Genomic DNA, 27,763 nt, shown 5'->3' with positions numbered 1-27,763 from the left:
TGAGGAGCTTGGCCAGAGCACAGTGGCACGCACCGCATTAGAGCAGGAGTCCACAGTGCATCCTGGTCCTCAGGCAGAGAAAAAGAGAAACACTGGGCCTGGTGTGAGCTTCTGAAACCTCAGAGCCCATGCTCACTGACCCACCTCCTCTAGCAAGGCCACACCTCCCGATCCTCCCAATCCTTTCAAAGAGTTTCCACTCCTGGGTGACTAAGCATTCAAATCTCTTCCATCCTGGACACTTCAAGTCACAGGTGACCGACCAGCTTGCTCCCTGCCAACTTGCCTTTGTGTTTTACCTGCTGTCTGAGGAAAAGAAAGCAAGACTGGGTTCCTTTAGAAAGGAGAAAGGAGTGGAACCAGGCCAGGGTAAGCCCAGCAGCATCTGGTACACCTCCTCCTTTGCATTGAGAAACATGTGTTCATGGAAGGGAACAAGGCAGTGTGGTGCCAGGAGGAAAACTCAACAGAAAATGTTGCACACGCTAATTTTTAAATTTTAAATGTTTTAAGATTTCATTTATTTTTATTTTATGAGTATGGTTGCTCTGCCTGCATGTACTTCTGTGTACCATGTGTGCAGTGCCCAAAGAGGCCAGAAGAGGGTATTGGATCCTCTGGAACTGGAATTACAGACAATGTTAACCACCATGAGGATATGGGAACCAAATCTCCTCCCCATCCTCTTGAAGAGCAGTGGCTACTCTTAATGATTGAATCCTTTCTCCAGGTCAGTAGTTAAATAATAATAACAGTAACAACAACAACAATAATAATAAATCAGCACAAGCCTCAGGTCACAGAAACCGACATTTTCTTTCCTCTTTCTGTTCCTACAAAGAGTGGCATTTACACCTTCCAAAGGGAGGAATGTCTACTTCTATTGACACACAGTTCTTAAATCTTGGACCACACAGCCAGTATCAAGGGCATAAACTCCATCTGCTTCGGTGCTGACGTATTCCTCTTCAGAGGCCCACGTGGTTAAAGCCTTGGCCCACAGTCTGCAGCACTACTGGGAGTGGGGAGCCTTTCAGAGGCACGGTCTACTCATCTGTCACAGGGGTTGAGCTCTCTAAGGGAACCTTGGGACCCCAAGCCCCTCCTCTTCCTCTTTTTCATGTCCCAGAACAAGGTGAGTAGCTCTGTGCACGCTCCATGGTGACACTCAGTGCCCTGAGCCCAGACGCACTGCACCGTCAGCTCCAGTCTCGCTGTGGTGCTGCCCATAGGGAGCTCTGGGGCTCCACCCCCGTTCCAGGCCTGGCCCCCAGTACCCTTCCCTCCTTGACTGGAGGGGCCTTTCTTCAAATCAAAACAAAAGGAAACACAAGACTCAGTTTTCATAGAATCAGAGTAGAAAAGGACCTTAGAAATGGTTTCATCCAGCCATTTAACACCACAAAATACCGTCTCCAAACAATGGGGCCATAATTCAATAACAGACTGTGAACCTCTATTCCATCCCAGCACAGAGCTAGAGGCAGGGACAAAAAGTTCTCCCTCATATCTCTTACCCTCACCTTCTCCCCTCACCCCCACACCACTTCAGAACAGCGGATGTCTGAGTATAAAGCCACTTTGAGTGCCATTATACAGACAAAGAAACAGATCTGTGGGGACCTTGTGATGCTCTCATGCCATACAATTAGGTAGGAAAGCCCTTCAGAGAACTCATGCTGGCCTGCAGTCCATGTCTCTCTCCCCTTGCCCCACCATCATCTCCTGGTGGGTCCTGGAAGTCTTTGCGGGCTGCTCAGCTCCTACGATGAGCAGAGCTCCATAGAGAATGTTCCACACTAGAGAAGTCTTGCTAAGTGAGACGCGAAAACTATGTGGAAGAATAGAAAAAGGCTCTCACCCAGCAGCTGGCAACTAGAGGAATTAATGGCTCATGGTGGTTTGTGAGCAAGGACGCTGCAGCAAACAGCAGGAGTTCCCAAGATAGCAGGGAAACCGGAACCCTGCACAAAGGACTGGAGTACGCAAAGGCCAAAGATTCGGCCAGTCACCGGGCAAAGGGCAGAGAAAAAATAAACCATGACATCCTGTCAGAAGGGGATTCACAGAGGAGGCAGACTCCCGGGAATAGCAAAGAGGCAAAAAGACACAAGACATTATAGTTAAGAAGCCAAGTCCTCGAAAAAGCCTTGTCTGTAAAAACCCAGCACAGACAGAAACAGGAGAGTGTGTGTGTGTGTGTGTGTGTGTGTGTGTGTTTATGGGCTTAGTCAGCAGGTGTTCTGACTGCAGAAGCCTTTTAATGCAAAGTGAACAGGTTGAAGTGATAACGCGCGCACACACACACACACACACACACACGTGATGGTCGGCATCATTTTATTGGGTATCTGGTTCTCCCCTCTCAATCTGATTGGGCTTTGGTATTGTTCCCTTTGGGGCAGGATTGCAGCAAACTGCTAGCGATTAAATTCCAGACCTTGGTATGAGCTTTATCACTGAGCTTGTACAACCCAGTCCTCCAGCCTACTTGTATTTGTTGTTGTTGGTTTTTTTTGTTTGTTTGGTTTGGTTTGGTTTGGTGTTTTGGTTTTTCAAGACAGGGTTTCTCTATGTAACAGCCCTGGCTGTCCTGGAACTCACTTTGTAGACCAGGTTGGCCTTGTGAACTCACAGAGATCCACCTGCCTCTGCCTCCAGAGTGCTGGGATTAAAGGTATGTGCCACTACCAACCGGTAAAACTTGTTTATTTCTTTTTTTAAAGATTTATTTATTTATCCTACCTGTAGGCCAGAAGAGGGCACCAGATCTCATTATAGGTGGTTGTGAGCTACCATGTGGTTGCTGGGAATTGAACTCAGGACCTCTGGAAGATCAGTCAGTGTTCTTAACCACCGAGACATCTCTCCAGCCCCCAACTTGTTTATTTTTAAACTTCCTCTTTCTTTTTGAATTTATGTGTATGTTGTGTGTGCATGTGGTGACCAGAAGCTAATGTCTTGTGTTTTCATCTGTTACTCTCTACCATTTGCTTTTGGGTTTGTTTTATTTTATGTGTATGAGTGTCTTGCCTGGATAAATGTATGTGCACCACATGTGTGTCTGGTGCCTGCGGAGGTTGGAAGAGGGCATTGGATCCCTGGAACTGGAGTTATAGATAGTTGTAAGCCACCACATGGGTGCTGGGAACCAAACCAAGGTCCCCTACAAGGGCCACAAGTGTTCTTCACTGCTAAATCATCTGTCTAGACCCTTCCCCCAAATCCCTTTTTGAGATAGGGTTTCACTGTTTGTTCTAGTTGACTTGGAACTTACTATGTTGACCAGGCTGCCTTCTAAGTTCCTAGGATCCATTGTCTCTGCCTCAAGTACTGGGACTGAAGCATGTGTCTCCATACTCGGCTTCCACCGTGGTTTGTGAGACAGGGTCCCCTGAACCTACAGTTCATGTTGCTGTCTAGAATCGTTGATTAGTGGCCTCCAGGGATCCTCCTCCCATCTCCACTTTCACAGCACCAGAGCACAGGTCCACAGCATCACGCCTGGCTTTTCACATGGGTGCTGGGGATCAGAACTTAGGTCTGTATGCTGTTTTGGCGGGCGCTTGACTAGGTTATTTCCTAAGTTCTTTAGAACGCTATTCATATGTGTTTATTTGCACACAGAAACAGGAGAGCCTGGCCTTCGTTTCAACTTTCCCATTATAGGAGGGGAGTCCGGTTCTGTTTTCTACTGCATGGCCAGGGCTCTGCCAGCACCAGTCTTAAGCCAGCCTCCTGGCGGCCTCCAGATTCTAAGCTTCCCTTTTACACAATCTTAACTGTGTCTGGGCTTTTTAGGAGCAAACTGACCCATGCATGACCTTGAGACCAACCTCTAAGATCATAAGTCTAAAACAGGAAGCTTCCGATCTTTGGTTCATAGCAGAATTAAGGGGTCTCTGTGAGGAGTGGGGTAGCTCCTGGGGTAAGGTTCTCATCCTTTCTGGGGCCATACTGGCCATCCTGCCCTTGGTGTTAACTAGTGTCTATCACGCCGTGCCATTTGAATCCCTCGTGACAGATGTCACGGTTTTCAGTGGCCAGTTTGCTTGGTTAGAGCAATTGCCCTCCCCAGCCTATAACTCCATGGGGCAGGATGCCCCTCCATGGGTGAGACAGCAACTCAGCACTATGGTGGTCCCCAAACTGCATCATGAAGAATGACTGAGTGTCCTGCCTGCCTGGACATCACCCAGGGTAATGTCACCCGTCACTGCCTGGAAGAACACAGTCCCACTGACCAGGTTCTTACACGAGGCCCTTCAGAAACAGTCAGGGGACCTAGTGCCGATCTGCTAAAGACCCTCTGAGCTGTCTCGTAGATGGGTTCTGTTGGGAAGGTGGCATTAGCCAGCTACGGGGACAGCCCGACTCCTTTGAGAGTGGCACGGACAGGGTGGGAAGTCTCCACACTGCTCACAGAAAGCATGCTCATCTGAGTGACAGTTGATAGTCAGTGTCGACTGGGTTTAGGATCACCATGGAAACACACTTTCGGACGGGTCCGAGACTGTTAAGCTGGAGTGAAGACCTCCTGTGAATGTGGGTGGTGTAATCCCCTGGGCTGGGTCCCGCTCCAAATAAAAAAGACAGAGAGTGGAGCACCGGGCATTTGTCTCTCTCACCTTCCTGATAGCAGGTGTGACCAGTTCCCTCCAGCTCCTGCTGCTGGCATTCCCGCCATCGTGAACTCTCAAACCAGGAGCCAAGGTAAACCCTTAGTTCCCTAGTTGCTTTGGTCAGATATTTTTTTCTCATAGCAACAAGAAAAATAACTAATACGCGCAGAGCATAAAGTGTGCTTTAGAATACACATATATGTCCATGCGATTCCTGGATACAAGTAAACACTGGACGTAATACACATAAGCATCATTTGAACTTTTTGTGATTCACTTTTTTAAAAATTGATAGAGCGAGAACCCAGGGACTCATGGTAGGGCAGGGCTCTACCTCAGCCATAGTCCGAGTCCTGCACTTCTCTCCTGCTTTTTACGTGTTCAGAACTAGCAGTGAGCTCTTATAAACTGTTGAGTCCTAGAAGAACAGGCAATAGTTAACGACGGACGATGGGGGAGATGTACCAAGGACACCACTCCTTCCTGGAAGCCTCTCAGGGCACTGTAGCTCATACAGTCAGTCTCAGGGCTATGGTGTAGCTCAGTGGTAGAATGCTTGCCTGGTAAAGGCTGCAAGTTCCATCCCCAGCACCATAAAAACAACCGAATAGAAACAGTAGATCCACCAAACATTATTTGAGATTTATTTTTGAAAAGACGATTACTGCTTATGCAAAGATGTAGTTTTTATTCTCCTGCGAAACTCCCTCAGAAAAGATTTCAAACTCCCATGTAGAACAGTTATCAAATTCGAGCTTGGAGTCAATATGGAAAGCAAAATATTACCAAATAAGTTGTATCTGATTTTGTTATTGGCCGCCCTTAGATAGTTCCAGAATTACCAAAGGAAAATATTTTCAAAAATAGCCGGACCATCTTTACACACAGTTCAGCAGCAGTGACCTTTTGTATATGACCCAAACAAGACACCACAGTCAAGATCTTCAGCTTTTACTTAGCGACTATGTCCAACAGCAGAGAGCACTCCCAGACATGGTCATGTTATTTGCTCTAAAATTCTGCTGTTTTTTTTAAAACACTATTTTTATTTTTTCCTTTTATCAAAATTGGAATTTTTCCTCTACTCCTTCCAGTTCCTTCCTACTTTTCCTACCATGCAGATCCATCCCCTTTCTGTCTCTCACTAGAAAACAAATAGGCTTCTGGGGGGTGATAATAAAATATAACTAAATAAAATATAAGATAAAACAAAAGCTGTCACATCAGAGGTGGACAAGATAAACAGAAAAAATGTTCAAGAAAAGGCACAAGAATAAAATAACTAATTGTTCACATGCTCAGGAATCTCAATAAAACCACTAAACTGGGCAGTGGTGGCACACACCTTTAACCCCAGCAGAGGTGGGTGGATCTCTGTGAGTTTGAGGCCAGACTGGTCTACAGAGCGACTTCCAGGACAGCCGGAGCTACAGCACAGAGAAACCCTATCTTGAAAAACAAAAGAAAATGGAAAAGTCCCCACTAGTTGGAAACCATACTATATACCCAGAGGACCTGGTGCAGACATGTGCATGCTACCCCAGTCTCTGGGAGTTCATATGAACTCTGCTCATGAAACACTACTTTAGTACTGTATGTGTTTGCGTGTATGCATGACACACATGCCGAGGGCAGAGGACAAAGCTGGTTCTCTCATTCTGTGGGTCCTGGGGATTGAACTCTGATCATCAGGCTTGGCAGCAAGCACCTTAACTTGCTGACCCACCTCGCCAGCCCTAAAATTTGCTTCCAATGAAGACAAGGATGAATGAAGAAGTCACCACCTAATACAAGTCATGTTATGTGTTGAAAAGAAAAAAAGATGGGAAACCTAAGACGGAAGAAGAGAAGATGAGAAGGAAACACGGTGGAGGTCCCTTGCTTCTGGCCCTCACTCTTCATTCATTCATTCATTCATCCATCCATTCATTCATCCATTCATTCATTTTCCTTACTTCAGTTTCATGAAACGGCCCTGGTACTTACTAGACACGAAACCTACACATGAGGGGTAGAGAGCAGTATTTTGGAGACTTCATTCTTTGACAACACCAGTAAGAGAATAACGTTTTACCTTGTTTGAGGAGAAAATATATAAGAACAACAGAAAGGCAAACAACATCAAAACCAGAACTATCTGTATGATTGAAATGTCTGAAACAACCCTGTCCAAGTCGTTTATTTTCTAACCACAGAAAATGAGTGCCAACCCCCTACTCCTAGCTGCCCTGCACAGACAGACTCCTCTCCCAAACCCTGCGGTAGCAGAAGTGAGGGCTCCAACACAGGAGTGTGGAGGGAGCACGGTTTAACCGACAGGATCCTTTTGTTTTTGTACATGAGAGTCTATTGCCTCTGCCTCGTGTCCTCACTGTGACTAGGGCATCCCAACCACCTCAGGTCGTGGACATGGAGACGCCCCGCCCCCACCCATGACCCAAGCTCAGGGTGTACAGGCTCAGCAGAGCCACTGCTTACGACTGCACCCGCAACTGCTGCACCTGCTGGATGCAGACTTTGCCAGCATGGCTGTAGGATCCCAGGGTACTCATTCTAGGAAGAATCACTTTATTAGAAATAGGACAATAGTACCTACCCAAGCTGTTGAGGGACATGCCAAGTATATTTTGGATGAACGGTACTTTCAGGGTTTAGTTATCTTAACTCTAAAGGGGCATGATACCTGAATGACGTTTTACTAAGCAGCGTGAGTGCATAACTGGTTGAAATTCAGCCTTTTAGCGCCGTTTATTTACACAGAGTAAAACACGTGAAGGGACAAGAAGCCATCAGCTTGGTTTTAACAGCGAGATCTCCTCAGAGTTGTTAGTAGTGGACTCACTGGCTTGTGATGTGGGGCTCTACCAGCAAGTCCACTCTGTCTGTTTGTAGTGGCCCATGCTGTTGGGATTCTACCCGTTGGTCCACCCTGTCTGTAGTCAGTGGCTGGTGACATGGGTCCTTTGCAGATGGTGGGTTGGATGTATCACTCCTCGCATGGCAAATGTTCTCCATCCGTGATGCGGGCATATTTTTAAAATTGTGTGACACTTTTTTTTTTTCTTTAGAGATGACTCCATCGACCACATACACCCTGCCCTTTTGTTCTGACTTGTAATCACCCACAATCATAGTAGTGAGTGACCTTCTGGTCACCACCGGTGTTTTCCACGTGTCCTTGCTGGCTGCAGTAAGGGCGTGTGTGATCTTTCAGGATTCATCACCTTTGCCCTTATTGGACTCTGCTTGAACCCATGTTGGGAAATGTGCCCCAGAGGCCATGTGCTGTACCTCTCTAGTGTGCGAGGGGCACCCCCGTTGGAACACGGAGTGACTGGGAACTGGCAGGCCTTCTGCCAAGCTGTGATAACTGAGTGGCTTGCCAGCTTGTTTCGGGTGTCGCTTGGCATGCACACCAACACAAATGCTGTGTCTACCGGCTCCTCCAGGCCGGCGGCTCTCGACCCTTGGGTCCTGACCTCTGGGGGGGTCGAATGACCCTTTCACAGGGGTCGCCTAAGACCATCGGAAAACGCAGATATTCGCATTGTGATTCATAACAGTAGCAAAATTACAGTTATGAAGTAGCAACAAAAGTAATTTCATAGTTGGGGGTCACTAGAGCATGAGGAACTGTATTAAAGGGTCGCAGCTTTAGGAAGGTTGAGAACCACTGCTCTAGGCTCATCTTTCCTTGAGGATTCAACGGAGGGGGGCAGAACAAATAAATAGGAAGGCCCAACTTCTGGGGCCCCTGTTTCTTGGGTGAAAGCGGTTCCATTCCGCATGAATTAGAGACTGAGCCTTGTTCACCTGAGCCCAGCGCTGGCTCTGGTCATGCTTCATTTTGACAGGTCATCCAGCAGGTACGCTGGGAGACGCTTTTGATCCACTGGGGAAGTAGCTCTTTGCAGAAGAGACAGTGCCAGGCTCCAGCGTCTGTGGCACGGCGGACAGACAGGACGCCAGGCTGCATGGCTTGACAGCATATGTATGCAGCAGCCCATCCATGCATCTGCATATCCACATTTTGACATTTCATAAACTCTAACTTGCAATTTTGCTTCATTTGTGCACATACCTCAAACTAGCCAAGCATCAGACTTGAGACGCACTTATTCGTTAGGAAAGAAACCAATCAATTAGTCAAAACCGTTTTTCAAAGGCCTTGGCACCGCATGGTGATAACGCAGATCCACTGAAGTCAGGTGAGGTCTTTAAGGGTCAAAGGACGAGTGAAACTCTCATACCCTAGTCTCCCAAGTTAAGCCAGTAAACAGACACGAGAGGCCCAGGTTGGGCTGATTCCCAGTTCGCTCCTCCAGCACTTAATGAAAAACAGCTGATGTCCCAGGAGTTCTGGGTTCGCAGTGATGCTTAAGACACAAGCCTTGGACTCTTAAGAACTTGCCAGTGGAAACAAACTCGCAAAGATGTTGCTGCATGACAGGAACTCTTCTGTAAGAGAGACGTCAGGCAAAGGTTGCAGTGGGAGACTCAAGGTAACTGCTCAGTTGGTTATAACACGGGTGAGAGAAGGGTCTGGCATTGTCCTGTGGCGACCTCTGAGAAGGCCTTCGAAGGGTTGTGAGACAAACAGAAACCATTCAGAGAAAAGTCAACAGTTAAAGGTGCCGGGTGTTTCCAAACAGGAAGACCCAGCATGGACAGGCTCCAGGGAGTGAAGTAGGGGGCACTGTCAGAGGGAACAGCCTGCTCTTCTATGATATTAGGTGCACAATGGGGCAAGAGCTACAAAAGGCCGGGACGGTAAATGTCCAGCAATCAGTGGGATGAACTTCCTGAAGGAGGCGGGAATGGACACCAGTCAGGAAGTTATTACACCAGTCAGCTCTTTCATCCCTATGGCTCGAATGTCCCCACCAACACTCATGTTGAAGTTTAATTCCCATTGTGAGCTCTGTAAGGGGTGATTGATCCTTCCTGGGTCAACGGATTAAGGGACCAATGGCTTATTTCTCATTGTGAGGGTCCTGGTGAGCTCTGCAAGAGGTGATTGATCCTTCCTGGGTCAATGGATCAAGGGACCGATGGGTTATTTCAGGAGTGGGCTTGTTACAATATGAGCTTCTCAGCTTCTTCTCTGTCTACCTTGTGACATCTTGCACTGTCTTGGGACTCAGCAGAGTCCTCACCAGCAAGAATGTGCTCAGCCGTCTGGGTCCCTCGACCCTGAACTCCCCGCTTTCCTAACTATACAAAGCACATGGCTTTACTTTAGATCCCCCAGTTTGTGGCATTTTCTTACATCAACAGAAACAGACCAAGACACACACTCCTCTTCAAGTAAGCATTTTTTGTGCATTCCATGTGTCAGATCCTTGCACACTTGAGGGAGCCTCATGTGTCAGGTCCTTGCACACTTGAGGGAGCCTCATGTGTCAGGTCCTTGCACACTTGAGGGAGCCTTTGTTACAGTGGAAAGCTGCTTGTGGAGCTCTCTGGAGACACAGAGTCCAGGAGGAAAGAAAGTAGCATCATAATTCTTGTGGGCAAGAGTTCTGAAGGAGGTGAACTCAGGGTACCCTGGGAGGGTGCAAGACAAGAGACACTTGCATTGAGTCTTGAGGGATTAGTCAAAGAAAGACCGGGAAATGGACACTCGTTAGAAGGAACAACCGAGGCAGAGGTCTTTAGCGACCTCACACACAGCAGCTCTGATGCAGGATGAGGGAAACTGAGCCGTTCTAAAGATTAAAAATAACGGAAGAACGCGCGCCAACTACTGATCACAGCCATTTAGCAAGTGTGTGGCGTGTGCCAGGCACTGACTGATTTTGCTTACATCTTTGTTTGTTTTCTCTACTGGAAAATGAACTCCATGTCTTATGCATGCTAGACGTGAGTTGTGCCCTGATTTGTACCCTCCAGCCCAAACAACGTTCTGTGAATGAATTTGTTGGTTCATTTGTTTGAGGCAGAGTCTCATGTATCTCTTGCTGGGTTTCAGCTTGCCAAGCATTCAGGGATGAGCCAGAGCGTCTGGTCTTTTCTACTTCTACCTCTCAAGCCCTGGAATAACAAGCCTGTGTCCCCACCCCTGGTTAATGGGGTTTATGAGGATGGAACCCAGGGCTCTGTGCATGCTAGCCAAGTTATCTCATAACCAGGCCCCATCCCCAGTCCAGATAGTGTTTGTTAGACACAGTAACTGATTTAATTATCCCAAAAGGCATTGCTGTTCTCTCTTTATAAACCTTCCCCTTCTGAGTCACAAAGCAACTGAACGCTGCTTAGGGACTTCAAACCCAAGTATTTCTGACTCAAAAAAATAAACAATTTGTATTGATCCCTGAGAGACAGGCGTGACCCAGCTAACACAAGAAGGAAGCCTGCCAGGCCCAGGCCACCTGCAGGAATGTGCAGCTGGATGAAGGCTAACGCCAGAGTACTAGATCATGGAGCCCAAGGCTGCAGCAGGAGAAGGCTGTGTACCTTAACCTGAAAGCCATGAGCACCCTGAAGACTCAGAAACGGCGGAGGGAGAAAGGACAGAGAGACACCCTAGGGAGAACAACCAGGCAATAAGGCTCAGAAACCCAATGAGTGTGGGTGGGGACCAGAGAATCAAGAGGAGGCTGTTCAGGTTGCCTGGGTGATGGGTGATGGAGGAGTCTGTATGTGTTAGGGTAAGACATACAGGTGACAGCAAGAGAAGGTGATGATAACTTGAGTCCAAGTTTGGCCATTTCTAGAAGATCTAGTCTAGAATATCCCCATGGACACTTTTTTCTGTTGAAATTCAATCTCTATTGTAAGGTCTTACCAGATTGGAGCCTTACACGGTGACCCTTACTGGGCCACCAGGGCAGAATCATCGGCCCACAGATTAATGTATTACCTTGAGGGGGGTGGTCTACTGTCAAAGCTAGTTTGATTTTGTTTCTTTTGAGACAGGGTCTTTTGTTGTTGTTGTTGTTGTTTTGAGATAGGGTTTCTCTGTAGCTTTAGGAGCCTGTCCTGGAATTAGCTCTTGTAGACAAGGCTGGCCTCAAACTCACAGAGATCTGTCTGCCTCTGCCTCCCAAGTGCTGGGATTAAAGGCGTGCGCCACCACTGCCTGGCTGATTTTGCTTCTTTTATGTTCCTCCAAGTGATGCCCTCTGCCACTTGAGGATACCTCAGAGTATCCTCATCTGCCAAAAGACCCTCTCTGGATGCAGCCTCTTGACCCCAAACTTTCCAGCTTCCAGAACCACCGACGGAGTGAACATTGAGTCTTTATAAATTATGAATTTCCTGGTATTTGGTTGTAGCAACAGAAAACCGACAAAGACAGACAGACTGCACTCCAAATGTTTGTTGGCAACATGGAAATGCTGTTGAATTCACAGTTTTGACCTCAGGAGAAAGGCCTGGGTATTAAATGAGAATTGGAGACAGAAAAGAAATCTAGGCAGAAGACACGATTATAATAAGCACTATAAATCATCAAAGGACACAGTACTGTCCATGTGTAAGCCTTCTAATAGCCAAATGAAGTTGATAAGCACCATGAGTTTCATAAGACAGACTATGCATGTCATTCAGTAACCCATCTAGGATTGTGAAGTCTCCCTGAACTATGACCGGATTCCCCACCCTTTAGTGACTGTAATCCAGTATTACAGTTGGGTACCATATAGACATATATTTCACTGAAACGAAGTTAGTATGAGATCATACGCAGCCCTACATTTTATGCTATATTACTTTTAATCTTTACTTTTTATTTATGTATCCATGACAAGGTCTTGTTATGCATCATATGATCCTCCTGCCTCAGCCTCCAGAGTGCTGGAATTATGAGCATCTGCCACCACGCCTGGCACCAATTTCATTTCTAAAATAGACTGGCTGCAACTCACGAACTTGATTTACAACCCACACATGAAAGTCACAGCTTGAGAGTGGCTGTCTAACGCCCTTCTGCCTCCCACCACTGCGTCTGGGTGCTCACGGCAAGTTTGCAAAGGCGAGGGGCGGCATAACTGGCATCATAGACATCAGAAAGAAAACTGGGCTTCTGCTGGTTTTCAGTCTCCAGTATAACCTGGTGAGCACCGATCTCTTCTGCCGAATTATACCCGGAGGACTTGTCTGTGAAAGCCAGTTCTTAAACACCAAGTCATTTGTTGCTGTCATGGGTCTTTGTGGGGATTAAAGCTAATTGCTGCTGCCAACTTTTCCCCTCTGTTGTACAGGAAGGGAGGCAGATGTACATAACTTGAGAGAATTGTGAAGTTATTTGTGCTAAAATTGCCATAGTACTGCATGGCAGGCAGTAGGACGTGGGCACACAGCCCAGAGCAGCTCACGCTCTCTTGAACCTAATTCCACACGGCAGTAGAATTATTACCTCTGGAGCAGAAGCTACGGACTACGACAGCAACATCTTGTTCAGCAGGAAACGGTTCTGCTGACAGGGCTTTGGGAATCAATCCCAACACCCATCATGGACCCTGGATGTAAGCGTTTCCCCTTTCTCTTCCGCTTCACGGGAAGAGGCAGCATGCTCCTTGTCACCAAATGACGCATTCTGAGTGGCCCACCTGCCACCCTGTCACCCCCACGGTCTCTGGTGGTTAGTGCTGGCTGTCGGCTTGGCTGGATGGACAGGCTCCCAGGAAACTGATGGTCACTGCTGGCTGTGTCTGTGAGTGAGCAAACTGAGGGGAGAGGATCCAAGCAGGCCTAAGCATTCACTCGGCTGGGGCCCCATGGAAAAAAGCAGGGGGAGGAGCCACGCATGCTTTGCGTTATCAGTTCTTCTTGAGGGGATGCACATGCAGTTTTGCTCCATCTATGCATCATGGACCTCAAACTCCATAAGATTCAACCTTTGAACGCAGACTCATACTAAGGTGTGGAGACACGGGACTCCCAGGCCTTCCATCTGAGGATGCTCCTGGTGGTTCTGAGACCTCCAGCTCCGACTGGCACTCAGAATCTACTGGTTTCCTAAGTTCTCTGGCCCACAGTCATTTCGGGCCAGCCTCTTGTACCATGAGCCAATCCCTGAAATCCCCTGGACAGGGAAACTAATGGCTTCCCCCTTTCTTAATCCTGCCTCCATCCTGTGATCACCGTGGTTCTTTCTTGCACCGCTACACTGTAGCTACAAATCAGTTGTCCCCAGCGCTCGCCATTCTCTGTAGAACTCCAGGGCTCTCTGTAAACTGACCTCTGCAAATGCTTTGTGGGCTGGTTGTTGGTGATCACCCACGTCCAGAAAGCTCTGAAATAGCCAATCCCTAGGCTTGACTTCTAGACCCCCATCTCAGAGAGCAACTACTCTGGGGATCAAAATTCTGCTGCTATGCATGTAAATGCCAAATCCACGTGCAAAGGGAGGTAGCTGGCCCAGTACCCGTCTTCACACGTCTGTGCTGCGGCCCCAGGTCTAACACATGTGTTGCTGGGTCTCACCCTACCCCCAGGCCTCTGACCCTGGTAGGGGTGACCTCTCCCTGAATTCTTCTCAGTCACAAAGTGTGAAAACAGGGACATTGGCTTCCCAGTCCTCAAGGTCGGAGGGAATAGCAGAAGTGGGAGAACTGGGGCGTCCCGTGTCACGCCCAAAACACACCAGCCCCGCCACTGTTTGAGGCTTTTGAATTCTTCCTTTGGGTTTTATGTGCTTCTCGTCTTCCACCCCCCTCATCAGCCAACAGATCGCTCCTCCCTCTGGTGTGTTCACCCATCTGTGCTCAGTCTACCTTTGCTCGAACTTTCTGTTTCAGAACCTCTCACTCTTCTGGTCAACACAGTGCAAGTCCCTGCTGTGGCCCGAGACTCTCCTGGTGTGCTGAAGTCTCCACACTAGGTGACCTTATCAGGACACAGGTGCTCCCTGATTCACGTTGGGATTATCTCCTCATAAACCCTCCTGAAGTTGGAAATGTCATGAACAGATAATGCGTTAACACCTCTTCTTAGTGAACATCTTAGCTTGATGAACATCTTAGCTTAGCCTCGCCGGGCAGGACATTCACACTTGCCTGGAGCTGGGCAACATCACCGGAAGCTGAATCCACAAGGAAGTGTTGAATAACTCACTTGTGAGCTTGAGACCTGTATCTGAAAATCTAGGCTATGCACAGTACCACCTACTAGAGTGTTAGCTCTTTCCTGTCATGCTGATGGGATGGAGAGGGGTACTATGGCTTGATGACCCGGGCCAGTGCCATTCAAGATGATCAAACTGCATATTGCTACCTCAGAAAATGCTCAAAATTAAGACTTCAGGGCTGGAGAGATTGCTGAGCAGTTAAGAGCACCGGCTGCTCTTTAAGAGGACCCAGTTTTAATCCCCAGCACCCACATGGTGGCCAACAACCATTTACAACTCTGACTTCATCTTCTGGCATCCTCCGAAACACCACACACATACAATGTACAGATAGAAGTGCAGGCAAAGTGTGTGTGTTCGTGTGCATGTGCGTGCGTGCATGTGTGTTGTTCTTCACTTGCGGCTCTGGGGATGGAAGCCAGGGTCTGGCACACACAGGTAAGCAAGCATTCTTCCACTGAGCCCTGCCCCCAGCCCTGAAGGGGACTTGTTAAAGCCGAGTCTTTCTCCACTGTGAGAGTAAATCATCGTCACCTTCTCAGTGCCAAGGGAGCCCAGCGAGTTAACCGCCACACTGAAGGAATCCTGAGCTTGAACTGAGGAAGCAGATTCTTCTAGATCCATGCCACCGGGGCTAATAAATGTCATGACTAATAAAGAGGGGTAGGAAGAGGGCAGAAAATGGTCAAGCACACCCTTCTGGGTCAACAGGTCAACCTTCATGAATAAGAAAGAGGCAGTGGACTGTCAACTCCCTCTCCCTGGCAGCTTCAGTGTCCCAGGCTCCAGGGAGAAATCACCCAGTCTCCATCAACAACTCTGGTACATGCATTCACTAGGTTATGTATCATCCTAAGCCAAGAGTTCAATGTTTGCTTGGTTGTGGGTTTTGTGCCTTTCTTAATTGAATTCTACTGGTTTTAAGACTGAAAGCGAACCACAGAGCACTAACCATGCTGGGAGAACAGAATGGAAATTCGACTAAGAGTCTTAGTTTGCCCCATGAGCACCGCAGATCAAGGAAGAGCCTTCAGCCTCACTGGCTATTTCCAATAAGGCAAACTGCACCGGGACACAGAGTCCATATGTTCCGTACATACAGCCTCAGGCACCAAACTTTCTTTAGGGAAACCTCCATATGACTTCAATTTTAAGTTAACTGTTATTGTTTTAAGGTGAATAATTAAACGTTTTGGTGGAGAGGGGCTATTTTGAGGCAGTGCTCACACAGCTCAGGATAGCCCCAAACTCACTATGGCCCTGACCTCCAATTCCTTCCCCTCCATCTCTCTGCTGAGCTTTTTTCTCCTGTATCATCTGGGTATTTGACTCTGGGCAGCTTGAGCATGAGGACCATGGCTCTGGCAGGCCTTGCTCTTCTTGCCCATTTCCTCTGCCTTGTTAAAAAACCATGATGCTACATTCTTAAAGCTAGCCGCCAAGATCTGTTTCCTTCTTTGGCCACATCCTCCTGCTGAGGTTGACTACCAAAGTCGAGCAATCACCCCCCCCCCACTTTGATCCACCTAATTAACATGCACAATTAAAATTAAACACCTCATCCTAACACGGGGTTTTCCCTTTACCTTTATAAACCACCATTTGCCTATGTCCCACGTCTGTCTCCTTCCTATCCACAGGCAGTCCTTTGTCCCTCTGAGATGGGAACAAAGACCCCTTCCCCCTTTCCCTTGTCCCCTTTCCCTTCTCCCTCATCCCCTATCTCCTTTACCAATGCACCCTAGTCCATTCTAACACAGACCCTCCCATTTTGCTACTCTTAAAAGTTACACCTGGAAGGTCATTTGCTGCTGTTTTTCTGCCTGAGTTAAGCAGCCCCTCTAACTTTTCTTCCCCACTTAATGAAGGAGCTCTCTGTGAAAACAGGTATTTGGGTGTGGTTTGTACCCACTCCAAGATCCAGGAGGAAGCCCCCACTGCTCCACGGTCTCCTTCAGTATTTGTTCTGAAAATTTTACTCCCTGGCCAAAGACTGTGAAGGAACCAAGAAGGGACAGTTCTGAAGTTGTGGCTTTGAACTTTAAGTCAGCAGGCATTGTGTGTGACATCACAGGCGGAACCCTGGGTGGTCTCAAGGGTAGAAGCAGAAGGTCTGGGGTCTTTTGTTCCTCCATGGCCCTCCTGAGCAGCCATCAAGGGGCACTAGTGGAATGTCTGTGTAAGGAAGGTGAGTCTGACTGGTTCTTCAGAGAGGACTTAATGTCACTGGGATGGATGCATTTATTCAAGAGACTTGAGAAGAGCAAGTGGCTTAGGGGACATCTAGGAAAAGCGCGTTCCTCAGTTCTTTCTCAAGTGAGTTTTAGCATGGAACATCCTGTTTGAGATAAGCCTCAAGCACGCCAAGAATATTTTGTTCCACATTGTAAATGCAAACCAGCTCCTATGCAGATGGAATTCTCAATTTTACAACCCCATAAATCTGTCTTTCCCCCATAACAGAAACTACACTTCTGAAAACAAATTCTTAAAAATGTCCTATTCTGGTTGTTAAAAGGTTCTTTAGGAAGTAACAAGATATGAGGGGCTCAGGTGGAACTCATGCTAGCCAGCAAGGTTCTGGGTTCAACGCCAGGAGGAAGAAAGGAGGAGCAAAAGGAAGGAAGGAAAGAAGAGTCAGGTGTGTGGCTCATGCTTTTAATCTCAGCACACAGGAGAGGAGGCAGGTGGATCTCTAAGAGTTCAAAGCCAACCTGGGCCACATAGAGAGGTTCAGGCCAGTCAGGGCTACATGGTGAGACCCTGTCTCGGAAAGAAAGGAAGGAGACAGGCAGGCAATAGAATTTGTATGAATCTGACCTATAATCGATGTTCATTAAAAATTGAGAACCTTTGTTTAAGTAAAACGCTTTATGTGCGTTACAAAAGAAATATTTATAATGGAAATAACTGAGAAACCTGATATTTTAGCATTTAATGGAAGTATTCACAACAAGTGAGACAGGGCTGGGCATGCAGTTGGTAGAGTGTTTTCTTTTGTGTAGAAATGAACCCTGAGCCACACCTCCCAGATCTTTCTAGGTTGGGCAGCTCGGAGTGGGTTTTAGCCTTCGGGCATGAATTGCTTTGTACTCCAGGCTTCTGGACTGAGAACTGGAGGAGGCAGAGGGCAGAGATGAAGGAAACTCCAAGGGTAATTGCTCCTTTATAGCAGAGAATAGGAAAAACAGAAGAGGATTGCATCGGCCTCCGTTTATGCCTACCTTGGGCAAACGGCTCGCTGCCACCTCACTGAACCCGGAGTGGGTGCCAGCCACATGATCGGAGTGAAAGGGACCCTTTATCAGCTCAGCTCATTTGTGCTGCAGAGTGTGTGCCCCGCAGATGGCGAACGCATTGTTCTCATGAAAGGGAAACAGCTTGGCAAGGAAGAATTTTAATGGCAGGGATCTGGAGACCATACTCCGCAAACCTGGTTTCATTGAAGTTGGTTTTGATCACTACTGAGTTCATTGTTGGCAAAGAGTCAGATGGAAAAGATGCCTGGTGTTTGCCATTTGTTCTCTGCAGCAACCACAACGCTGGTATCCCTGTCACCCTCGACAGTGCGGGTTAAGCCGAGTGAACGTCTAGCCTGCTGGGCTTGGTCTTTCTCACTGGTGGTCACTCCTTCCTGTACCCGAAACTGTCCTACAGCTAGCTATTCAACACGGCCTCGCTCAGCTGTTACAGGTCTCCTGAGAGCACTGGGGCTGGGGACCTCAGGTCTAGAGAGCCCGGGGTACTAACTCTAAGGCAAAGATACAAGTGAGCACACGCAGGTGAAGGGATGGCTCAAACTTGCAAGGAGTAGTAGAGGAGGGTATCAGAGGGAACAGCTAAGATTCTCATGTGTTTATGGGTAGCAAGCAGCTAACCCTGCAGCTTTCATCTCCGGTGAGTGATCTTTGGTCCGCCCTCTTTAGGAGACTGTTCCTCGGCTGTGTAAAACATTGGTTCAAGGAGTACCCAAAGTAGGCATTGACATCGCACACACAGTTTGATTCTACGGCTTCTTTCTTTGACTCGCGTGGCTATTATTATTATTATTATTATTATTATTTATTTTTTTTTTGGTTTTTCGAGACAGGGTTTCCCTGTAGTTTCTAGAGCCTGTCCTGGAACTAGCTCTTGTAGACCAGGCTGGCCTCGAACTCAGAGATCCTCCTGCCTCTGCCTCCCGAGTGCTGGGACTAAATTCGTGCGCCACTGCCGCCCGGCTTCGTGTGGCTATTATTTTGCTTTCCTGAAACAGAATTCAACGCACCAGGTGAAAGGAAGCACCCTGGACATACGCTGCACACCAAAACGAATCAGTGCCTCAGATATAGAGGGAAATAATTCACATGGTAGCACCAAGGAGACCACCACGTGTAAGCCTCTGCTGCAGCCATGGTGAGCTGTCCTGCCAGTCTCTACCATAAGAAAGAGAGGGACCAGGCCTGACTGCAGGCTCTTCTTCTGTTGAGTGTCCTGTAAGTTCCTGCTGCCCCCTCACTTCTCCCAGGCTCCTTGTTCACCACTTTATTCCCAGCAGAGCCATAACTGAGGCAGACTGGCTGAAAAGATAGAGCCACATTCTCTATTATGTCCACTGGCCAAAGGCACACAGGGAAGCTAACAAGATGCAAATCCTCTTCAATGTGGCTAAAACCTTTTTCATTCCTAAGCAAAGGCCCAGAAAACTTATTCAGTTTTTTGGCTTCATGATACGGCTTCAGACCATTGTAGAATGTGCGACACTAATTTAAATAAATTGCATGTAGCCAAAGAGAACGAGACGGTTTCATCTTTGTTTAGTCTGAGAGGCTATTTTCATGATTACAGGGGCCTTATATCATCTTCTCAATTATTGCAAAGCTCAGGAGTGTCTAGCATTTACCCTCCAGCAACACTCCCATTATGGGTCATTTTGTAGCCACCCACCCCACATACAACCACTGCAAAACTGGCTGGGATCCGAGGAAGGAACCCCTGGGAGCAAGGCCGGACCTCGTAAAAGTCTTGAAAGTAAGCAACAAATGCCAGGATGCCCTGGTTATGTTTAAAGATCCAAGAAAATGCCTTGTACCACACCAAAAGAAGCACATCTCAGTGCCAGGGGCCTCTAGGTCTCCCAGGTAGTGTTTACATCTGAGCCTCCAAAACCCTCTCCAAGTTCCAGGAGGACTTCATTCACTATTTTGCTTTTCTGAGACAGGGTCTCACCATGTAGCTCTCAGCTGGTTTCAAAATTCTAGTGCGTCTGCTTCGACTGCTAAGTGCAGGGTGATGGGCTAGGTGGGATTATGGGCTGATGTGGTAGAATTTCCTCCCACAAACCTCTAGTTTAGAGAGATGTTTGTAAAGACACGGGATACTCTAAGGGAAGGTCAAATATAATATCCTGCAAGGAAACCCCTTCAACTCAAGGAGTAACAAGTCAGGCTTCAGGAAGTCACTGAAACTGACCAAATATGCTAGGCCCTTCCCTCTCTAGGCATACATAAGCAGTAAGGATAGCTGAGAGACACTCTCAGACCAGCTGAGTCACCCGAAAGAGACAGTGACCAGCTGACCTGCCTAGAAGTCTCTTGGACACAAATTCTTTACAAGACGCTCAGATCGGGCACCACCTGGGAGAAACAGAGACCAACCAAGCTACCTAAAAGAAGAAAGAACTAGCCAAGCCACCTGGAAGAAGCAGAAATCAGCCCAGCTATTTAGACGAGGCCCAGACCACCTGTGCCTCAAAGAGACCCTCTCGGACCTCTTGAACTACCTGTAAGTTGTGTGGTACAATCCAGGTTTCCCGCTTTGGTGAGTTGTCTCCTTGCTGGGGGCTGCGGATGCAGCTGTGTGTGAGTCATCTCTGCTCCTGTAAGTAGCCCCCATAAAGCTCATTAGTTTACCAAAGTGGACTTTGGTGGTATCCTTCACTTTGATCTGTAGCGGATTCCCTATCCGGGGTGATTGCTCATGTCTGCACAGGAACAGTATCACAGCACAGAGGTGTACGGCCATTCTCAACTGGGAGGAAGGCTTTGGAAGAGATTCGTGAATGGGTGGAAGAAGGAGGCTCCCTAGTGGCTTCTCAAAAGGCACCAACCATGCTTGCAAACGCCTTCAAGGCTCAGGCTCTCCTTTATAAACAGCTACGCCTGTGTAACCGGTAGCTGTACGTCCAGGTCATACAGCAGGGCCATGAAGTGTGATATTTTCTCCATAAATCTCTTTGGCTGGCAGACTAGAATAGGGTTTTCAAAGGCACCTTTCCTTCCTTCTACCAGACGGGGCCAAACAATCTAAAAGAACACTCGGGGGGGGGGGGGGGCTTGAAGTTCATGGTTTGCATGTGTGAGGCCCTGAGGCACAGACAGAACAGAACTTAGTTCTAACCTTTGCCACCCCTTTATGGTCTCACACTGGATTGCTCAACAGAAACCCAGATCTGAAACTTGCCATATTTTTGAATCTCAAAGCCCTGAAAAACAAGACAGAATTCTGCAGCATTGGTCCAGGCCCAAAAGGGAGATAAACGTTAACGATTTGATGCCTCTCTTGATATTTTAAAGTGATGGGTGCATTAAGGGAGGAAAAAGGCATCCTAGAAGAGCAGACATTCTAAAACCTGGAAGATGTTCACACACTGAAGACTGATTTAAAAGCCAGTTACTGCTTCCCAGCACTCCAGCTCCAGCTGTCTCTAGCATCCCCTGCAAACTGCGGCTGGAAGCTGGGGTCTCAAGGTGGATTCACGAGCTTCAGTTAAGCAGAAGGAAGCTGGCAGCGGCAGCTTCATTTACACAGTCTAACCCGCCACAGGCTGATAGCAATGCTGATAGGTACTGATTTTGTTTGATCCAAGGACACACGAAAGACAAGTTTTTTTTTCTCGTGGTTCTAGGAATAAAACCCAGGGCTTTGTGCGTGCCAGGAGGCAACTATACCCTTTCCATCTGCAGACCCGAGAATGTTCTAACCTCCCAGGGACAGCCATTCCGCATAAATAAATTTCATGTAGGCAAGCAGTTAGGCAAAATGGAAAGAGTAGGAACTCTAGAAGGAGGATATCTCTGTCCTATCATTGAGTTGAGAGTCAAGGACGGGATGTACAAGAAAAGTTATGATTTAATGTAGGAAGTAGCCATTGTAAAGAAAATCTAATATGTGCCAACATAAGCACTAATTCTGAGGTTCAACTTCTACCAAACCCTGCAAATGACATAAAAGCCAAGCAGGAAGTAAACACTGGCTTTGTGTCATCGTATTTATCCCCCCTTAATTTTCTATTTATCTCAAAAGTAGCAGTTGTCAGTGTTTTTTACCCTACAATCAAATACTCTCCATGTGATGAGACTTAATATCTCTCTTTCCAAAGAAAATAATGCATTGAACTTTTAGGTAACTTGTGGTGTTTTTTTTTTTTTTCTTAAAAGACTTGTTAACTAGTCATTCCGTTTTAAAGTCTACTATGTAAGGATGGAAATAGAGCAACCCCCTGGAACCTGAAGGGGTTGGCTCAAGGGAATCCTCACCTCTGTGGACAATAACCTCTGCAACTAAGTCCCTTCTATAAACCACACATAACCTATGCCTATCCCCTGTCTATTTTAAGTCTTCTCAAACCGCTTGTAATACCTGTGTAGCTGAGCATTACTGTTCTGCTGTATGGTATAGGGAGCCATGGTCAGACAAAAAGGGGGCTTCTTGTTCAGTAAGGACTCGCTACTACGGCAGACCTCACTGAATGGTGAATGTCAACAACAAGGTAACATCTGCAGTTGAATCTTAGCTTTGAGAGCCTTGAATGCAGGGAGCCAGGTTTGACTTTGAGGACAGTCCCTTAAGGCCTCAGTCTTTGCCTCAGGACTTTATGATAACTCTCTCAGACAGACCAGTCAAGCAGATTTTTCTCAAGGACGTCATTGCTGTCCCAAGCCTTCATTGTTAACAGCTGCATAGAAAGGTATATCTGAAGAACTTGCCAGAATCAACTTTCTGTGGGTAAAATGATTAAGGTAACACTGCCTTTTACATGTTTGTTATCCAAGATAGATATGGGATAAACTAAGCAACCTTATTTTCAGCAGTGGTGAGGGAAAGAGGATATTATAATATCTTCCAAGGAATCCAGGGTTCTGGGATTTCATTTCCAAAGCTTCCTTGGAAGTTGCTAATATTACCCAGTTGGGTTATCTCCACTGGGCCATGTTTTCATGGTGAAGAATTTGGAGAGGAGTAAATCACTGTAGCCTGAGGAGCACACACACAGACCTGCACAGTAACTATCAGCCTGACTGAAGGGTCAATGGATAGAATTCAACCCAAAGGCAGACCAAAGAAATCGTCAGAGCAGGAGACAGTGATGACTATACTTTCTAACCCGTTTATATTTAGTGTCCTATGAGAAAATTCCTTCTGCTTGTACTTCAGTATGAAATAGAAACTACAATCTCACCAAATAGCAATCCATACAAGCCCACAGTAACATGACGATACAGGGATGATTAAAGATAGGGATGCCACATTTTTTGACAGATATAGTACTATTTATTATATAGAGTTTTCTAGGAAAATCAAATCTAGGTTTGGAGAGATGTTCTCAGATGATAAGGAACATCTTCACCTAAACAGATGTTGGTTTTGTGCCACAATCCAAAATGAGGTCATGGCAACCGAGCGGAATGAAATTCTACAGATGAGGGAGGGGAGAAAATGAGGCTGTTAGGCAAAGGAAATGCTAACATAGAGCCCGTGAGCTGTGGTGTGAGGCTTTTGTACTCAATCCTGGGTACAGAAGGCCCTGCCCAACTCACCAAAGTCCTTATCTACCAAGGCAGGAGGGAGGCAGTCTTTCTTCCTATAACTGATCTTTAATCATTATATGAGCCTGTGTTTGAATAGGATGGAAACATAATGTGTGTCATAAAGAGTCTATAAAATATCTTATGTCTTTGGTCAAGGATGTGATGGGCCAAGCACTTAAGACTCATTCCTGCTCTTTTGTTCTTTGGAGTTGAAGGGCAGGTGCTGGCCCTGCCAAAAGGAAACCAAGTGGAAATCCAACACGATAACTCCCTCCCCGATGAAGGAATCTGGAAATACCAGTTATGCTGAACAAGTTTATAACTATATTCTAAGAATACAGAGGTGAAGGTTAAGCTCTATCTTAGAAGGGATAAAAAAGGCTCCAAGTTTGGGGGGAGGGCGCATAGAGGAGCATGCTGTCATGAGAACAACGTCTCATGAATCTTCCAGGGTCTATCCTTATCTTTAGACTCCCAGAACTCCAAATGCTCTACAATGCACTGTTTAAAACGCATTTGAGAGCTGGAACAGTAGCTCATTAGTTCAGCTGGGGCCCCTGAAAATAAACAAATACATCCCCCAAACCAAAAAGCGTTTGAACCTAATGCTGTCTATGCCCTAAATAGAGGAAAGGGGTGCAGAAAATGAGTCGTTTGCTCCCTGGAATTGACTGGATTACAGGTAGGAAAGGATCTGGGGTTCACGGAATGCTTTAAAGCTCTGACAGGCATTTCTTAGGACAAGCTTCCTCCCCGCCCCCTCCCTTCTCCTCTTGACAGCAGCATGCAGTTTTCAACATGCATCTATCAAAAAGCCTCAAAAGGCAACATCTCCCTCCTTTAATAAACCGGAGTGTAGCATGAGCTGGGCCAGAGGGTAAGTGTGGCAACTAATCCGAAGGAAACCTACCAGCGTAGTCCTAAAAGAAAGAACATTTTTTTTTTTTTTTGGAAAGGAAAATAAATAGAAACTGAGAAAAAAATTAAAGAAGGAGGTAGCCTGTCCCTTCCAAGCTTTTTAAGGTTGCAGACAGAACAGCTTTCTTCTCCAGACCCAAACGACTTTGCAAGCTTCCCTCGCAAGTTAGGGTCGTCAGGGGTCCGCGGGATCCGAGCTGCCAGCCCTGCAAAGCAGCAGCCCTAGCCCAGGTGCCCGCGCCCCGCACGCCGCCAAGGACACTTACCGCGACCCTCGCGGCTGCTGCTCGCACCCGGACCTCAGGCGGCCGCAGTCCCTGGCGCCGGCGCGCCCGCCCCACGCCGTCTCAAGGTCACACCGCTCGGTGGCGGGACGCCGTCTACGCCGCGGGCTCAGCACAGAGAACAGAGGCGAGGAGCAGAGCTGGCCTCCCCGGCCGCGCCGGGGCCTTCCCTCCGTGTCGTCGGTGCCAGGCAGCTCCCCTCGGGGTCACTTCCATTCTGTGCTCAGTCCCAGAGCGGCGAGACATCTGTTTTCCATAAGCCTCGCGCAGAGGCAAATCCTGGATTAGATGCCAGAGCCCACGCCACAGCTGATCCGCACACAAAGAGCCGGGGACAAACACGCAAGTTGGTGCCCAGTTCCAGAACCACTCGGATGACTAAGGCGGCCGCAGCCGGGATGCGCCAATCCGCGGCCGGCTGGGTTTTCAGGTCTACTGCGGAAAACTCATCCTCCCCCCACCCCCTCCCCACTCCGCCCACCCCACTAAAGCACGCTCTGTCCCCGTAGGGGAAGTGACTTCAGCTGCACCCGGCTGAGCGAACTCCACCACCGGGGCCTTCGGTATTGAAAGCAAACCCTGCTGAACGTGAGGAAGTGGGGCAACGCTCGGCGTTCGCTTTAATTCCATTACATGAATCAAATATGATACAGTCAGCGCTGAAAACGACGAGGAAGTGCTGTCTCTGAGGGCGGGTTTTTCACTTTTCTGCAGCAGCTCGGGCAAAATAGCGGCCTTCTCCTTGCTTCCCTTCCTCACTTAGGAAGCACGGAGTGGCTACTCTCAAGGGCTGTACCGTCCAGTGAGGGGTAGGCCAAGGAGACTTGCCATTTCCCAATCCTACAAAATTACTGCCAAAGAAATGCAGGGCCGGCTTGGAGGGGTTTTCAGTCGCTAAGGAATCCGAAGACCCAGCCATCTCCTCCCCACCAAGCGTTTGCGTTTTTGGAGCTTAGGCAGATTCTGGAACAAAGAAGCTGGGAATTGATCCTGAATATGGTTGAACGGGAGCAGTGGGGACAGATGCCCTACGGTGGATGACAGGCAGTTAGGTCCCTGTTCTTGTTTGCAAACTGGGGTCTTGATTTTGGCCTGAAGCTAAGGGACCCCTCTGGTAGATTTCAAGCTGGCAGGTGATCACTAAGAGCTCCACCGCAGAAAGATAATTTCACAAGAGGGGTCCACCTAGGAAGGGAGTGGAGGTGAGTTTGAAACAGGGCAAAGACTCCAAAGAGAGCGAGAAAAACTGGAGTTGATGCTCAGTATAGGAAGGGAGTATGGTGGGGGCTGTGGACCCCCAGACCCGGAGTTTCTTGTAAACAGCTTGTTTTCCCCCTGCTCTGAATGGGTTCAGCTGCTCTGAGCAGGAGACCCTGACGGCAGGGGTGTGGTTTCTGGTGAGGCCTGCGAATGAAAGATCCAGAGAACAGGGGAGTGGCCAGAGCCCTATATAAGCTGCCCCTGCGCCTAATAAAGTTGGCACTCTTGTATCAAGGATGACTCGTGTCCATGTCTCTGTATGTTTTTAAATCTCCAGCCTGGTTCCCAGCTCGTTTACCACAGAGTGTAGAACAGGCATAGTGTTGTACGGGAGTAGGTACCAGAAGGGAGTTACAGACTGTCACCTAGATCTGTCATTTGAGCAGCAGGGTAGGTGGAAGGAAATGAAAAAAGAAAGAAGACCCAGAGAAGCCATGGGTGGGTTCACAAAATGATGTCACAGAAGTTGAGCATGGTTACTAATGCGAACCAACCACACAGATTTCCAAGGTATTTGGGGACCTTCTGGATAAGCAAGACAGGTTAGGCAGGTGTGTGGTTAGAAGTTGAAGGTAAATACAGACAAGGGGAAAATGCACCATAGTGGTTTGTTTCAGCTGCCAAAACAAAGTACCAGGAACTGAAGAGGTTAAACAACAGAAATGTGTCGTCTGGCAGATCTGGAGCCTGCTGGCCTGTGGTCACACAAGGGGAGGGGCTCATTCCTGAAAATGCCATGAAGGGGCTGCTGGAGCCTCTTGCAGGCTTCTTATGGCTCCTTGGCTTGTGCCATGATGTGATAATCTTCCCCTGGCTCTCCTCCCGTGGGTGTCTGTGACCAGATGTACCCCTTTATTGTAGGACATTGGTCAAATCAGGTTAGGGGCTCACCTTACTCCAGAATTACTGCACTTAACTAATTACGTTTGTCCTCACGTGTCCTCGGCTTTCTGTCATGACCTCAGAATGCCTAAAATGATCAATTTATACTAAGGACAGGTTACTTTAGCTGTTTCACAAGGGTCAGCTCATGGAAGCTCCTGGGTGAGACGCGTTGACCGAGCACATGACAAAGGTTGCCCATTTACCCATGGTGGCCCAGAAACTAGGAGATGCACACAGAAAGGGCTTCCGAAGTCCTCTTCAAGGGCTCTCCCAGATGACTTCTCCTTTCTACTAGGCCCAACTCTGGAAGGTTTCCATGCACTTGGATATAGCACTAGCACCATGGGATGGGGTAGGGTTGGGGTTGGGGGACAAACCTTCAACCCATAGACCTTTGGGGACATCTTCTTTCCATAAAATATCACATACTGCGGTATGGGGGTGGGGGTTAAGGACTTCCATGTACTCCCAGCACTCGGGAGGCAGAGGCAGGCGGATCTCTGAGTTCGAGGCCAGCCTGGTCTACAAGAGCTAGTTCCAGGACAGGCTCTAGAAACTACAGGGAAACCCTGTCTCAAAAAAGACTTCCACGTAGGAATCTGGAGGAAAGAGTTTAACTCATAGATTCACCCACCGTGATCAGGGAGAGAGGATCGAAGGGAGGAAATCCACAGCAGGGGAGCAGGGGAGGTGTGGGCAGAAGTGGCGAGAAAGAGGACCAGAAAACAAAGAGGATTTCATTACATTCCAGTCACACACACACACACACACACACACACACACACACACACACACCACTTGTCTGATCATATCTTCATTTAACACCACCTGGGGGCTTTTATTATTCTTTTTCCTTAAGTGTTTCTATCCTATATGAATCCGTCACACAGCAGGTATTTCCTGGGCACAGGCTCAAAGTGCCAGTGGCTGCCG

The 27,763-nt window shown here is 47.8% G+C and overlaps 1 protein-coding gene across 3 annotated transcripts in view; it reads right to left on the bottom strand.

Annotated features, from left to right (window-relative positions):
• Positions 1-25,108, bottom strand: part of Trim2 (tripartite motif containing 2) — a 94,730-nt gene extending 69,622 nt beyond the window's left edge. Inside the window, exons 1-2 of one of the 3 annotated variants that reach the window (XM_038348077.1) lie at positions 24,668-25,108; positions 20,456-20,551 (exon numbers count right to left, since the gene is read on the bottom strand). The gene's annotated coding sequence lies outside the window, so the exon portion shown is untranslated. Of the gene's footprint in view, positions 1-1,861; positions 1,946-20,455; positions 20,552-24,667 lie in introns of those variants that run through there. The other 2 variants (XM_038348078.1, XM_038348079.1) reach the window with 2 other exon arrangements.
• Between the last annotated feature and the right edge of the window lie 2,655 nt (positions 25,109-27,763).

Source organism: Arvicola amphibius, chromosome 11 (genome assembly GCF_903992535.2).
Source record: "Arvicola amphibius chromosome 11, mArvAmp1.2, whole genome shotgun sequence".
Classification (NCBI taxonomy): Eukaryota; Metazoa; Chordata; class Mammalia; order Rodentia; family Cricetidae; genus Arvicola; species Arvicola amphibius.
The sequence above is the reverse complement of the archived record's forward strand: the minus strand, read 5'-3'. Positions and strand labels throughout refer to the sequence as shown.